Raw genomic sequence first — 13,826 nt, 5'->3', positions numbered from 1 at the left:
AAAAGTATGCAACAGCTGTATCTTACCGGTACTCACCTATGGGGCAGAAACGTGGAGGCTAAAAAAGCGGGCTCAGCTTAAGTCAAGGACAACGCAGCGAGCTATGGAAAGAAAAATGATAGGTGTAACGTTAAGAGATGGAAGCGGGTGGAGTGGGTGAGAGAACAAACGCGCGTTAGTGATATCCTAGTTGAAATCAACAGGAAGAAATGGGCTTGGGCAGGGCATGTAATGCGAAGGCAAGATAACCGCTGGTCCTTAAGGGTAACGGAGTGTATTCCAAGAGAAGGCAAGCGTAGCAGGGGGCGGCAGAAAGTTAGGTGGGCGGATGAGATTAAGAAATTTGCGGGAATACGGTGGCCGCAACTGGCGAAGGACAGGGTTAATTGGAGAGACATGGGAGAGGCCTTTGCTCTGCAGTGGGCGTAGTCAGGCTGATGATGAACTGTAGTCGCACGGTGAACGGATGTGCATGCTGAGAGGAGCTCTTGAACTACCTCGGACAAAAAGACACGGCCTCTGTCACTCAGGAGCTCCCGAGGTGCGCCGTGACGGAGGACGAAGTGGTGGAGAATAAAGTAAGTGACGTCATGGGCCGTCGCCGCGGGAAGTTGGGCTGTCGCCGCACAACGGGCTTGGTGATCGACAGCGACTATTACCTATCTGTTACCAGCGGAAGTGCCGAGAAGTGCCGGGCCATAAAGGTCGATGCCAATATGCGATCGAAAGGGCGAGCAGGGCATGGTAAAGGCTGCAGCGGCCAGCCGAGTGACAAGGTGATGTCTTCCGTTACTGACAGGCGGTGCACGAGCGAAGGTAGCGACGGACAAAATTATGCATACCGCGCCAGTAATAGCGCTGACGAAGCCGATGATAGGCTTTCAGGACGCCAGCATGAGCGCTTTGCGGGTCAGCGTGATGATGGGCACAAACTTGTGAGCGGAGATGGCGTGAGATGACAAGTAGCCGTTTTCTGCTGTCGGAGGTACAGTTTCGGTGGAGAAGAAGACCGTCCAAGATGGAGAAGTGGGAAGCTTGACGGCGGAGGGCCCGAGGATGTGGAGCCATGGTAGGGGCGCAGAGGATATTGAGCAGGGAAGAAATCCAAGGATCTTGTCGCTGCTTGGAGGGCATATCCGAGGTGGTGAGGGCGGTCAGTGGAGTGTCGGGAGCGGGAACAATAGTGTAGGCGACGACATCGGCGACCGAGAGAGGGCGTCGTCGTCAGAATGTTTGCTCCCCGAGCGGCACATGACACGGATATCATATTCTTGAAGCCTCAGAGCCCAACGGCCCCGACGTCACGATGGGCCCCGACGTCACGACGTCACGATGGATGGACGGTCGTCGTCCGGCCCAAGGAAGCTGACAGTGGGCCGAAATAGGCGCGGAAATTGTGCAGCAAATCAAGAAGCCGCTCGCGGCGGCCCGGCTCGAGAGAGCTGTCAACAGAACGGTCGAATATATCGTGCTGAAGCGGGCCGGAAGCCACACGAGTAGCGGGGTCAAGGCATCCACTTGGCAAACAGGCGAATGTGCGACAGCGTCAAGTGCGAAGAATAGGCCCACGGGCTCAATTCGGCCAACGCACTCCCGACGAAGCAATGTAACGGGAGACGAGAGCGTATTGGCCACCAGAAGTGCGCTGGTACCATTGCGCAGGTCAAGCACGGCGAAGGGCAGCGATACGAGGCGGCGGCGGGAAACAACGGCGGAAGGCAAAAACAAAACTGTAGCGTCAGCGGCAGAAGTGGCGGAGAGACGAAAGGGAACAGCACTGACGGGTGGGATAGAGGTGTTCTGAATGACGAGGAGTTTGGCGGCAGCACGACGACTCGTCTCGTCAAGCACGGTATGGCAGAACACACGGCACGGAGAGTTCGGCCTGAAGACAGGAGCAGTCAATCAGAGCATGATACTGGGACAGGGAATCCCAGCCGAAAATGACTTCATGCGAAAAAGTGGCGAGGACGAAGAATTCATAAAATACATAGCGTTGGCAGTTATAACTCGGGCGGTACAGAGAGCTGTCAGCTGGAAGTGTTGTGCGCTGGCAGTACGCAGTGAAAGACCGGAAAGAAGCATCGTCACTTTGCGAAGAGAGCGACAAAGTTTTTGACTAATAACAGGTACGGCGGCACCAGTGTCTACGAGGGCAAGCGTCGAAACACCTGCAACAATAACACCAATAACTTTTGCGGGGAAAAGAGGACTTTGACGTTCAGACGAGTACGCAGTTCGTGCCTCGGGTACTGCGGCGGTTAGTTTACCGGCTCGGCAGAGGGGGTCGGCGACGCATGGGCGAAATGGAGCAGCGACGAGGTGAAGGTGAGCGAAGGGACGGGAAGGCCTGATGTGCAAAAGTCACTGGCGGCGGCCCGGCGGAACTCGGAACTGAGGTGCCGAATAGGACATCGCAGGTGGTGCAGGGACGGACAGCGGCATGCGACGTCGGCAAAGGCATGCGACGTGTCCGGGTATGCCGCAAGCAAAGCATATCGGGCGGTTGTCCGATGTGCGCCAGGGGGCTGCAGGCGGAGGCGCAGGTCTAGCAAAAGTGCTTGGCAAGCGCACCAGGGGCGAAGGGTATACGCATATGCGAGGAAGGGGGCTGGGTGAGCTATGGCTTCGGCATAGATACGAGGCGCCGCCAGTATGGGGTGCGGCGCGAAGGCGTCAGGGTAGCTCAACGGCGCAGCAGTGGGGGCAGGTGGAGTGAGGACGGCCTCAGCAAGCGGCAGCTGGGCAGCGACAAGAGCTGGAGGAAGGCCGGAAGAGAGAGCTTCCGAGACCTGTCGCTGTATTTCGCGCCTGAAATGCGGCGCAAGGAATGATGGTGGCTCCGGAGGACAGGGCAGCAGAGACAGCTGTCGGGCGACCTCTTCGCGCACAAACTGCTTGATTTCGGCGGAGAGGCAAGAGGGCTCGATGTCCGGGGCCAGTCCTGCGAGCGACGCGTCAGCCGGGTGGCGAACCAAAACACGCTGCTTGCGTAGCTCGTCAGAGCTCTGGCAGAGCTCGTAGACCACCGCGGTGGTAGTCGGACTCTTTGCAAGGAGCAGGTTGGAGGCGCCTTCATCGATGCCCTTCAAGACCAGCCGCATCTTATCTTCCTCCGCCATAGTCGGGTTGATGCGTTTGCATAAGTCCACGACGTCCTCGATATAACTAGTGAAGCTTTTCTTGCCTGCTGCGCTCGCGAGCGTAAACCTGCTCAGCACGAAGGACGGCCGAAATCTTCAGCAAAGGTGGTCTTGAGTGCAGGCCAGGTGGATATGTACGACTGGTGGTTCCGATACCATAGATTGGCAACGTCAGTTAAGTACAATACTACGTTGTTAAGCTTGAGAGCATCATCTCACTTGTTGTGCCTGCCCACTCGTTCGTAGGCTGACAACCAGACCTCGACATCTTGGTCGCAGCTGCCACCGAAGACAGCAGGGCCTCGTTGACGTAAAGCGCCAGAACAGGGGACAGGTGGAAGCGGGGCGGGGGGCCGCCGGCTCGTCTGCGCCATGGGAACGGACACTGTGCGACTGCGGAGTGCCAGGGCGACGACAGAGGTGAGGACAGTGGCACCTCCACCAAGTGAAGACGGCTATTCACAGCGACCAACACAGGCAAAAGTCAGGTCGCAGCAGGACAGGACAGCCAGCCGGAGGCAGCAGCTTCAGTCCAAGACTCGCGCTCTAGCCACCTGCAATGACGACGAAGCGCGGCTGTGTTGAGTCTTTCTAATCTTCATACACTAACAATTTTCTTCGTCAAGTCGCGCCCGTTTTTTCTTGATAACGGGTCTGAGCTTCCAGAAATCCTGTCATCGACATTCACGCTCAAGGCCACCAGGCTCAACATGTGAAGCGCTGCTCGACCTTAGTCCGGCAGGTACGCAAAGGGCCTGAGATCAATCGGTACCAGTTTCTCAAGGACCGTATAGCTTTTCCATAGTCACATAATTCCGAAATGAGCGCCTGAACCTCTTCACTAGAGCAACCTCCTCTAGGAGGCAAGTGGGCCAGGTAGGTCACGGGACCTTGCAGCGTCATCACAACCTGGCCACCGGAGAGTGAGCAAACTGCCCACCGTAGCAGGTGGCAGTTAAAGGGTCAGTCTACTCACCGAGATGAATGTATAAATAATGGCATATTCTGGTAGTTCGCACCTTATAACATCAATAACGAGGGGTCTGCGCCCGGTTTAGGCAGGAATTTATATTTTATTTCGTCGTTAAAAGTCGCGTAAAAAAGCATGGTGGCGACCCCAAACGTTCATTTTGTTCAAGAAAGTGGTAGTCTTTTTTTGTAGAAGGATAAGTGAATATACTACGTACCATTTGTATGCCCCAATGTCAGAGAAACGCACGTTTTGTTCTAGTAAACTGTAGAAGGCGTACCGCTCGCTTTTTCTGTAAATCACATGAATATTTATAGTTACACGTACGCAAAACGCAAGCACATTCCCACTTTTAGTTCAGCGTATGCTAGCAGAGACGCAAAAATAAACTCAGCCTATAGTGGCGCCATCTGGTCGTCAGATCGGGAACCATTGCTGTAAACAAACCGACTCTCCACTTAAGTCTAGGAGCGGCAGAATCGCCACTCTAATTATTAAAATAAAGCAAATTTATCTCTTACATGTTTTCTTATAGGCGAGATGAGACGAAGCGAAAGACAGGCGCCCCATTTATGGCCAGTGAACGCACTGAAAAAGGCAGCAACAACGAGAATTCAGTCCGAAGCGAGAGGTCCGGCTTCGACGGGCGCCGCCATGTTTGTCGCCGCGCGGCGGAAATCCAGATGGTTGCCAGATGAGACTACCATCTCATAGAGATGTGTTCCCACATTAATAAATTCTATTTTAAAATGTTCTACCGCACTCCTTGGCACCACAGCTGGCTAAACGGTAATTTGAGTAAAGAGCTATCGGTTGCCGCAAAGAAAATATGGTCGATAAAATTCAGTAGACTGACCCTTTAATGATTGTTCGCTCGGGAAGAGTAACCTGGGCAGCTCAAGGCCCACCGCTGGGAGCACCTGCCATCGCAGGGCAGTGGCGCATCGCTTAACTCCGCCAGGAGGGGCATGATGACTCCCAGGGATCTATGAATGTAATGTAGACAACGGCCTTCTGCATTTATGGGAATTAACCCAGTACGCTATTATGGCGTCAAACCCTTTTAGGTGGAGCTTAAGTGTCCCCTCCAATTTTTTTTTGTTGTCCCCGGCGATCCCACACGCATCGGGCCCAAATCATGGCGCGAAGGAGCTTGAGTGGGCTGTTGGTCGGACGGAATTGGTCATAGCATGGTGACCGAAAAATTGTGATCGTGAGGCAGCATTACCGAAATCATCAAAATGGAAAGGGAAATTAAATCGAAGTATTGAAGGTAAGTTGATTAAACTCCCAAGTGGTAAAAATATTGCTGCTGTGCACCCCGATGCAGAGCACATATTCGTGCCCAAAACAGCAAAATTTTGGCACATTTAAAAGGCCGCCGATCAAATACAATTCAGCGAACGCACATTCTGAGACCATTTGATACTATAAATATATATGTTCTATATGAAGGCCAAACGAAACTGTCCTAAGTGAAGTAGTTTCTTCAGAAACGCTCTCTAAGAAGTTCATATCAACGAAACTACGGAATTCGTCCTCTGCGATACCACCTCTTGTGTAGTTGATAATGCAGCGACACTATAGCAGTGCGCAAAAATTGACAGGGTTTACGTTAAGCTTTCGAATGATATCTACATTGGGCTGTTTGAACTAGAACAACGCGCATAATGCTGGAGCGAACAAAGCTTCAAAACGGAGCATTCGCAATGGTTTTTTCGAGCCGCTTGGAGGAAACAACATACGTTCTTGCCATTTCCTGATTACGTTCGGCGCGCTCGTTAAGTGACTTCTGGGCAGGCCGCCTGTTCTTAGTTTTCCGTTGCATTGTTGATACACCTAGTATAGCGAATATCGCGTGCCAGGCACGACTGCCTTTTGTCGAGCTGCCCGCACAGTGGCCGTCGTTGTTTACACGCGGCATAGATGCGTGCTTTTGGAAACGCGTGCGGGTTGGGCGGTTCCTGATTCTCTCCGGCTTTCAGTCAACCTGTTCTCTGCTCCGGCGACCAACCGCGACAGCGAAAAAAAAAATAGATGCAGAACGACGACCGCGGAAACGAAATTAAAAGAGCAGTGCGCTCCTTCGTCGGAGGCTTTCCTGCGTCCTACACCCGCTGCGCCTTTTTTTTCGATCTGCTGGCCGTATGTGCATGCATCTCTCTTCGCTTTAATTGAGGCTACTGGCTACCCGAAACCGGAACCAAATTGCATGGCCCTCTTAGTCCCGTGTAGCCGCGCACGTTTAAGGACGCGCTGAGAAGATGCAGGAAGGCGGCGAACATAAAAACACGGCGCGGTGAAGCGCTCGGTTATGAGCGGTGTGCCGGCACTGCGATACGGTGTGTCGTGCGGCCGTTTTATTCAAGTGAAATGCACGCGTCGCACAAAAATGGGCGCGCAGTTAATGTGGGCAGATCCTCTGGGCGTATGAGCCATATTTGCTGCTGAATGAGGAACTCAATCCGATTTAGGCCAGTGCGAGCGCAGGACTGGGCACGCCTTTTGCGCAAGCATTATGCGGCTTCTCCGTGCGCCCCTGTGCTGCGCGCGCCGAGGTACGGCACAGCACCCTTTTTTCGAAACGGACGCCATTATGGGCAGTGTACTTGCGCGTGCTTTTTGGCGCACCGCAGCTATGCAGGGCGCGTGCGCGCACTTGCTGAGACTTGCGGGGTACCTCGCTCGCTTGCCATATGTAGACTCTTAGGTTTGTTAGTCTGCCGTCTTGAAACACAAGCAACGCAACACAGGTCAGCAAGGAAAGGGACACGCACGCACGCACGCACGCGCGCGCACACACACACACACACGCACGCACGCACGCACGCGCACACGTACACACACACACGCGCACACACACACACACACACGCGCACACACACACACGCGCACACATACACACACACGCACGCACACACATGCACACGCACGCACTCACTGGGAGTTCCAATCGGGAGCTCCAATCGGACGCAAGTTTTCTTTGAACACTTGCACATGTAGAATACTTAGTCGCAAAGCTCTCACACACTATAGGTTCCATACGTCGACATCTTTCAGTATTTCCTCTCTCGATTAATATTCTCCTATACAATGCACTCTTTTCCTCTATTTTAAACTATTGCTCACTAGTGTGGGCAACCACAACTGGAGAAAATATCACCAAGTTATTACTGCTACAAAAAAGAGCAATCAGACTAATTTCTAAAGCACCTTTCGCCGCGCACACAGGGCCATTATTTGAGCAACTAAAAATCATTAAAATGACGTCTTTACAGGCTTTTTCTACTGTATAGACAAGGTATCACCAAGAAGGACGACACGCTAAAATTATTAGCGGCGCTTCAACAAAACATTAATACACATAACGTCCGAAATCCAGAACGTTGGCCTATCACTGGCTGTCGCACAAACTATGGCAAGCAGATGCTTCGTCACACGCTTCCTGTTTTACTCAATCAGCACTCACGCAATAGTCGGAAAGATTTTACAGCTCTTTCTGTACAAAAATTCCGTCAAATGTTTTTAAGAAACAGTTTGTCTATGTCCTCATTTAGTACTTTGTACATGATGTACTTTGATTTTTTTTGGGCTTTAACTCAAATTGCATTCAATTTTCATTCATTGATGTAAAAATTCAGTCAGTTGATTTATCCTGCGCTGCCAAATGCCGTCAGCAAGGGGGCAGTCGACCCGTCAAGCTGCTCCTTTCCTTGTAAAAGAGGAAAAATAAACTATTATTATTATTATTATTATTATTATTATTATTATTATTATTATTATTATTATTATTATTATTATTATTATTATTACACTGTTCGGCTTGAACTTAAGAGACCAATTGGACTGCGCAACCACTTGGAATGTCCAATAGACGATATGCAAAACTGCTTGGCGGTCTGGAAACACTGCGCCCACAGCTTCCGGTTTCCATCTTGGTTCTGCCGAGCTCGTCGAGCTCGTACGTCGCTTGCTATGCGCAGTTCCATGATACCGCTGTCGCTGTCATGAATCTTGCGAGTGAAATCTCAAAAGCCAAGCTTCAGCTGCTTGCACTGCTCATCTTTTACCAAATGTAGGCCCTTTCTGTAAGCGCCATCATCGCTTGAAGTTTAGTCACTGATGACGGCAAGAATCGGCACTGGAAAGTGGGTTGGAAAGTAAAAGCCTGTGCCGTTGTCGCTTAAATGCGCGCATTTAAGCGGCGATTCAAGCGTCGTGCATTATCATCGCTATTTTATTTTCAAGTGGGCGAAAATTCATCTTGCAGGGTAGCGAGCGGCTATTTTGCGCTAAGTGCACAGGTGTGTTGACCAACTTCTGTGGCAGTGCGAACTATCGTGCGCGCCGACGCTATCAGCTGCGTGCGTTGCAATATAATCACAAAAGACCCTAGGCCAGCTGCGTAATTACATTTCTGTAAGTGCAATGGGCATCCACCGTTCCAGAGCCCGGCGCCAGTGCTAGTGTTGATTTTCGCCACACTTTCAACGAGGCGTACGCCTCGTTGAAACTGCGTCTTGCGTAAGACGCAGTTGGAGGGAATAGTGCGATGTTAGCAGTCGATATTGGCAACAGGAAAGTAGGCACGTGTAATTCAAAATATTGTATGCAAAGACGCACTTTTTTTTTTCGGATTTCGTACTTGCGATATTGAGACCGCAGCGGTGGCCAAGTGGTTGAGCATGCGCCTCGCATGCGGGTGGTGCAGGGTTCGATCCCCGGTGCCGCCGGGTACCCAATGGTGATACAATGGGTACAAGCGTTCTCCTACCTGGTGCTCGGCTTATCTAGGGCGAAATGCTTGGAAAATGGGTCTTTGAACCCACCTCGAGTAATAGAAGGCACCTTGTGCCATGGCGCTCTTTGGCCGCAGATGCCCTTGCGCCATAAAAATTCACTATCACCATCATTAAAGAGGAATTCAGGATCTCTCAAGCTGCTTGTACAACAGCACTGAGGCCATCGCGGATCCTTATTCCCTGCTGCCGTGAAGAGCGCGCCTGATTAGAGAAAGAGCCTGCAGCAGTACGTGCACGCACGACCTCGATACGCTGGTAAAGCTGTGTGTGCAGGTGTGAAATTCGCATGTTTGGTTGCTTCCGACACTTAACTGGCTTGCTCCCGAAGCTAGACAAATGGCTTTGTCGCGGAGTGAACGTTTACAGCTTGCCACAACGATAATAAAATCAGACTGCGTGAAGCGTTTTCAGGACACTGTGGCACGTACTTTCTATCATAGAAATGTGTCCCTCTTTCACAATAAGATCACTTTCACATTATCCACTTTTTTAACTGACTTTCCTCGCTGCGGATATCGACTGTAGGAATATGAAAAAAAAAAATCACACCTCATTTTTTTTAACTTAGTGTGTATTACATCACAAAGACGCATTAACGTGCATAACACATGCGGGCTCGATCGCATGACATTAGAGAAAAACAGTTCGTGGGGCCTCGTAACAACTCCACGGTCGAGAAAGCTTTCTAGCCCTCCTAAAACTAATTGAAAGCGAGAAAAAACTCAACTGAACAGGTAGAAAACTAAAGTTACCGGCGTATAGTTCTTTGAGTGCACTTAGTTCGCCGTGGCACGAGCGATGGAGGTTTGTAGATGGAGCGCACTGTGTGCCCGTGGCCACAGTTTGCCGGCAAATTAACGAGTACGTTTATTCGCGACTGGACTACACGCTTGAGCAACACAGGTGTAGGTCGACTGAAAAAATTTGCCTCTTCTGCTACGTTGCTCAAGCATGCGTCAAAACGTTCACGTCCGATGGACTATGCTCCATCGCAGAGATACTAAAGGCACGCAATCGGCTCTTAATTTTGGTCAAAGACAACAGACTCTGATCCGTATGTGAATTTAAACGCAAATCACCTAAAAAGCTTAGTGAAACATCAGCACAGGAAGCGAAAGCTGTGCGCTGGTCCGCGTGCTGACACATGATACCTCGCGTGGCATTTGGTGTTATTAAAACGCTGTCACAGAGTAAAAAAAAAGTAAAAAAGCGAGAAGCTGAAACGTATTATCATGAGCGATATGAGCAGGAATATTGCATCGCGTGACAGATATATCCTCAAACCCTCTTCGCACAATGCAGCACTTGCAACAGTGTCACAGCGCAACGTTGCAACGAAAGTGTTGCTAAATATATCCGTACAGACAGAAAGGGCTACCAACCCACCCAAGCTTGCATTTTTTATCATACGCTTTTTATCAGAACAAAAGATGACGACATCAACAGAGGTCAAAATCTTAATTTTACACTGTCCTGGTGACAAGCCACGATTTTCTGTAGGGGTTCGAGACGTATAACGTGAGTTACAAAGGCAATGTCGAACAGGTGATTTAAATAAACTATGTTCCGTAACCGCTTGAGATGCGCGCTGGAGGTGTGTCGGAGATGGGGAGAGGTGCGACTGTTAAGTTGGTTTTGCAGTGACGGAAAAGTGTCTTCTCTGTATATATACCTCCCGATACAGGAGAGCTTCCTCTCTCAATAGTGTTCGGTGACGTAGAGGGCGCCCGTGTAAGTATTCGGCCTAGGAGAAATTCCCGGCTCACACGAGCTTCAGGGGAGACCTGTAACTCAAGCGACGGGGTCTCAGAAACTGCTCAAGCTGAAGGGTTTTCTGGATGCGAAATCCACCAGCTCTTCTCCTTATATGTCTCATCAGATGAATTCTAAAGTATGCATACCCAATTTACACTAATTTTGAGTTCATTTGATTTCACGACTCTTAGCGTGAATTCCTATCTTTTTGCCGCGGACAGAAAGCTGGTGCAGTGAAAACATTTTGCGCTGAGCAAATTTTGCATTTTTTATTTAATATATCAGTGTCACACAGAACAATAAAACAACATAATAAGGTCGATTAAAACCCATCTGCGTTCAAGGCAAATACCACGGGGTGCTCCATATACACCTATGTCGAAATCATCGTTTGAAAGAAGAAAACACACAAGCAAAAATTTGATGTCTATAGTCCTTTATTGCGTTAGATTAGTGCTAACAATTTGATTAAAAACATACGCAAACATGCAAAGGGGGAGGAGTAATAACTCAAGATTTCACATAAAACTGACGTACAATGCTTTAGAAGTGGTGCTTACAGAAGCGTCAATTAGGCTTCTTCCCAGATACCAGAATTCATTCAATTTTGATGTCGCATATATTGGGTGCCATTCTCGCACTTTCTATCGCATACAGCTTCGGATGGGCAAAACGGGCAAAACCTACGCGCTAGACTATCTCATTTTGTCTGAAAAAGAAAAGTGTGCCGGGTGTGCAAAAAAAGTGGGACTGAACCGAGTCCCGAACCGGTTCGGAACGGTTCCTTTGAATCGTTCCGGTTCGGGTTCAGCTCCAAGATGGCGAAAAACATAGAGGAAGGAAAGAAGAGGAGAGGCCCTTTCCACACAACACCCTGGGAGAAAAGTGTGGAGGAAATCACGTGGTTCTTTCTCGATTGGGAGGCCATCTTGCTCCGGCAGCTTAGCAACGGCGTCGTAGTTGCTGTTTACAAACCGGACGATAGCAGACGGCCGCGGCGTAGCATTTGCGGTGCGGCGTAGGCGTGCTTTCCTCAACAGCTAGAGTTTGTTTTTGATCGTGCTCATAGGCTGACGTTGGCGCCGTTCACTCATATCTCAGGTGAAATTCGCTGCAAAACTCTCGGTGTTGCGTGCACTAATTTGAACGTGCTCGGCGACCACGATCGCACGGGCATTTCCTCTACTGCGTCACTGCTCGCAGCCGTCGGGAGACCGCCGCTGCATTCGCGCTGATCGTTCACCAGTGATTCAATACGGCGTGCGGTAGAGCGGTCGTCGGCGCATTGTGCGGACGTTTCGCGTCCTGTACGTGCAGTGTGTGTGTGCCATTCGCGCTTCCGTTTACATCGGCAGTGATACCTCGTTGCTACCTATGCGTGTTCATGCAACGCTCCAGCGATTGTCACTGACGTCGGTATAACTGTCATTTTCGTTTTTCGACGACTGCGCTTGTTTGAGCGGCGGGGGCCATGACATGGGCGGAGAGCGATATTGTAAAGGAAGCAGCTGCGCTCGCTTTGTTACATGCCCGTTTGAAGCGTGTAACGTTTGAAGCGTCTAGCGAGCTATTTGCCTCTGGGACGTGCCGGGCTCAAGTGTATAGACCAGAATCCAGAGCCGTTCCTGGGCGCGGCCATTTTCCGCCGACTGGTGCGCCGCGGTGCGGGCGTTTCTTTGGGGACTGCGGTGCTGCGGCAGCTCCGCGGCCAAGCCAGCACATAGCCGCGTTTCGGGCGCTAAATAAACATTGCCGAGCATACTTCCGCAGCGTGGCTGTGTTGCAGGAAGTATCCACGTTATCTAAGGGAGCACACTGATGAGTTTTAATGACATTTAGTTTGACATTCACGTGAATTGTGCTGACGCTTGGAACGCGCTCGTGCTTATATCGCTGCCGTCTTGGTGCTCCACTGCAAAAAAAACAAACAAACTTTTTGTTCAATATCAAGTATTAGGTGTGCGGCTAGCATTCAGTTCCAATTCCCATGCACTCTTAATCCTTCGGCCATAAAGTACCACCCACAAACAGGGCTTTCTTGTCGCATGCGTGGTGCGCCAGTCTATCAACAAATTACCGCTGTGAGCTTAACTGAGTCGCAGCGCCAACAAAAAAAAACAAAATTTGTCATGGTTTATACAACCTGGTGCATAAAAACGTACTTTTGCTCAAATTATCAAAGCTTGAATAGATATTAGCAGCGAATCCAGCTTTCACGAATTCTGAGGTCCGAAGTCGCGTTCATTTTATTCGGTAGCTCTCGCCGCGTGTGAGAGCGTTGCGTAGGCGTTTGGCTAAGTGTGAATGAATGTATTAAAATCGCGCATATTTTCCTATGATTAAGGTAGATACCAACAGCAGAAAGACACTACGGTAAACCCTTTACCCCCCCTTGATCCCTATGACATGCGTGCGGAAAGAGCAACTGGAATCGGTAGCGGTCGTGCTTACAATCCTGTGCATGAAATGTGTTTAATGGGAACTAGAGCAAGCTCAGCGCAAGGAGGTGATCGAAAACACGCGCTTCGTCGGGACAACTTTCAGTCTGCAGCTCGCCTATCCAGTTACTACACCACTGAGTCAAATCAACAAATCCACATTCCTGTGCCTAAAATTATCATAGATGATAGCGCACGTAAAAGACGGCAACAAACCACACGCCAGCGCACAAATCTGCTTAGAAGTGCCGGTTTCCAGTCCGTATGCTACCTGGCCGACTACTCCGCGGGAAAAATCCTTGCTGTTTGCAATACTATTCCAGAATTTCCCTGAGCAGCGCCGCCGCACCAGCGGCTCGTTGGAGCAGCGTCGCCGCTGCGGTGCCAGCGTTTAGAATCCTGAGCCAGCAGAATATCATCATTGAAAAACGTAGCGCGAAAAACGAGACACAGAAAAGGTGAAGACAGGGCACGAGCGCTAATCATCAATATCAATATCATCATGGTGGGCACAAACAACGAGACAGACGCGCACTGCCTCGCCGCACCTGCTCACATCCAAATGAACGGAAAAAAACTCGGAGATGTCACGTTAACGACTAACTGCGCGCAAGATAACCGCAATACTGTCTGGTAGAGGGAAAATGTGAGTAGTGACGCACAGCACACACCCTCATGCGTTTTGATGAAGCACTACAACGACAGAAGCGAACACGTA

This window comes from Amblyomma mixtum, chromosome 3 (genome assembly GCF_055824585.1).
Source record: "Amblyomma mixtum isolate Tamu chromosome 3, ASM5582458v1, whole genome shotgun sequence".
Lineage (NCBI taxonomy): Eukaryota > Metazoa > Arthropoda > Arachnida > Ixodida > Ixodidae > Amblyomma > Amblyomma mixtum.
Note: the sequence above shows the minus strand (reverse complement) of the source record.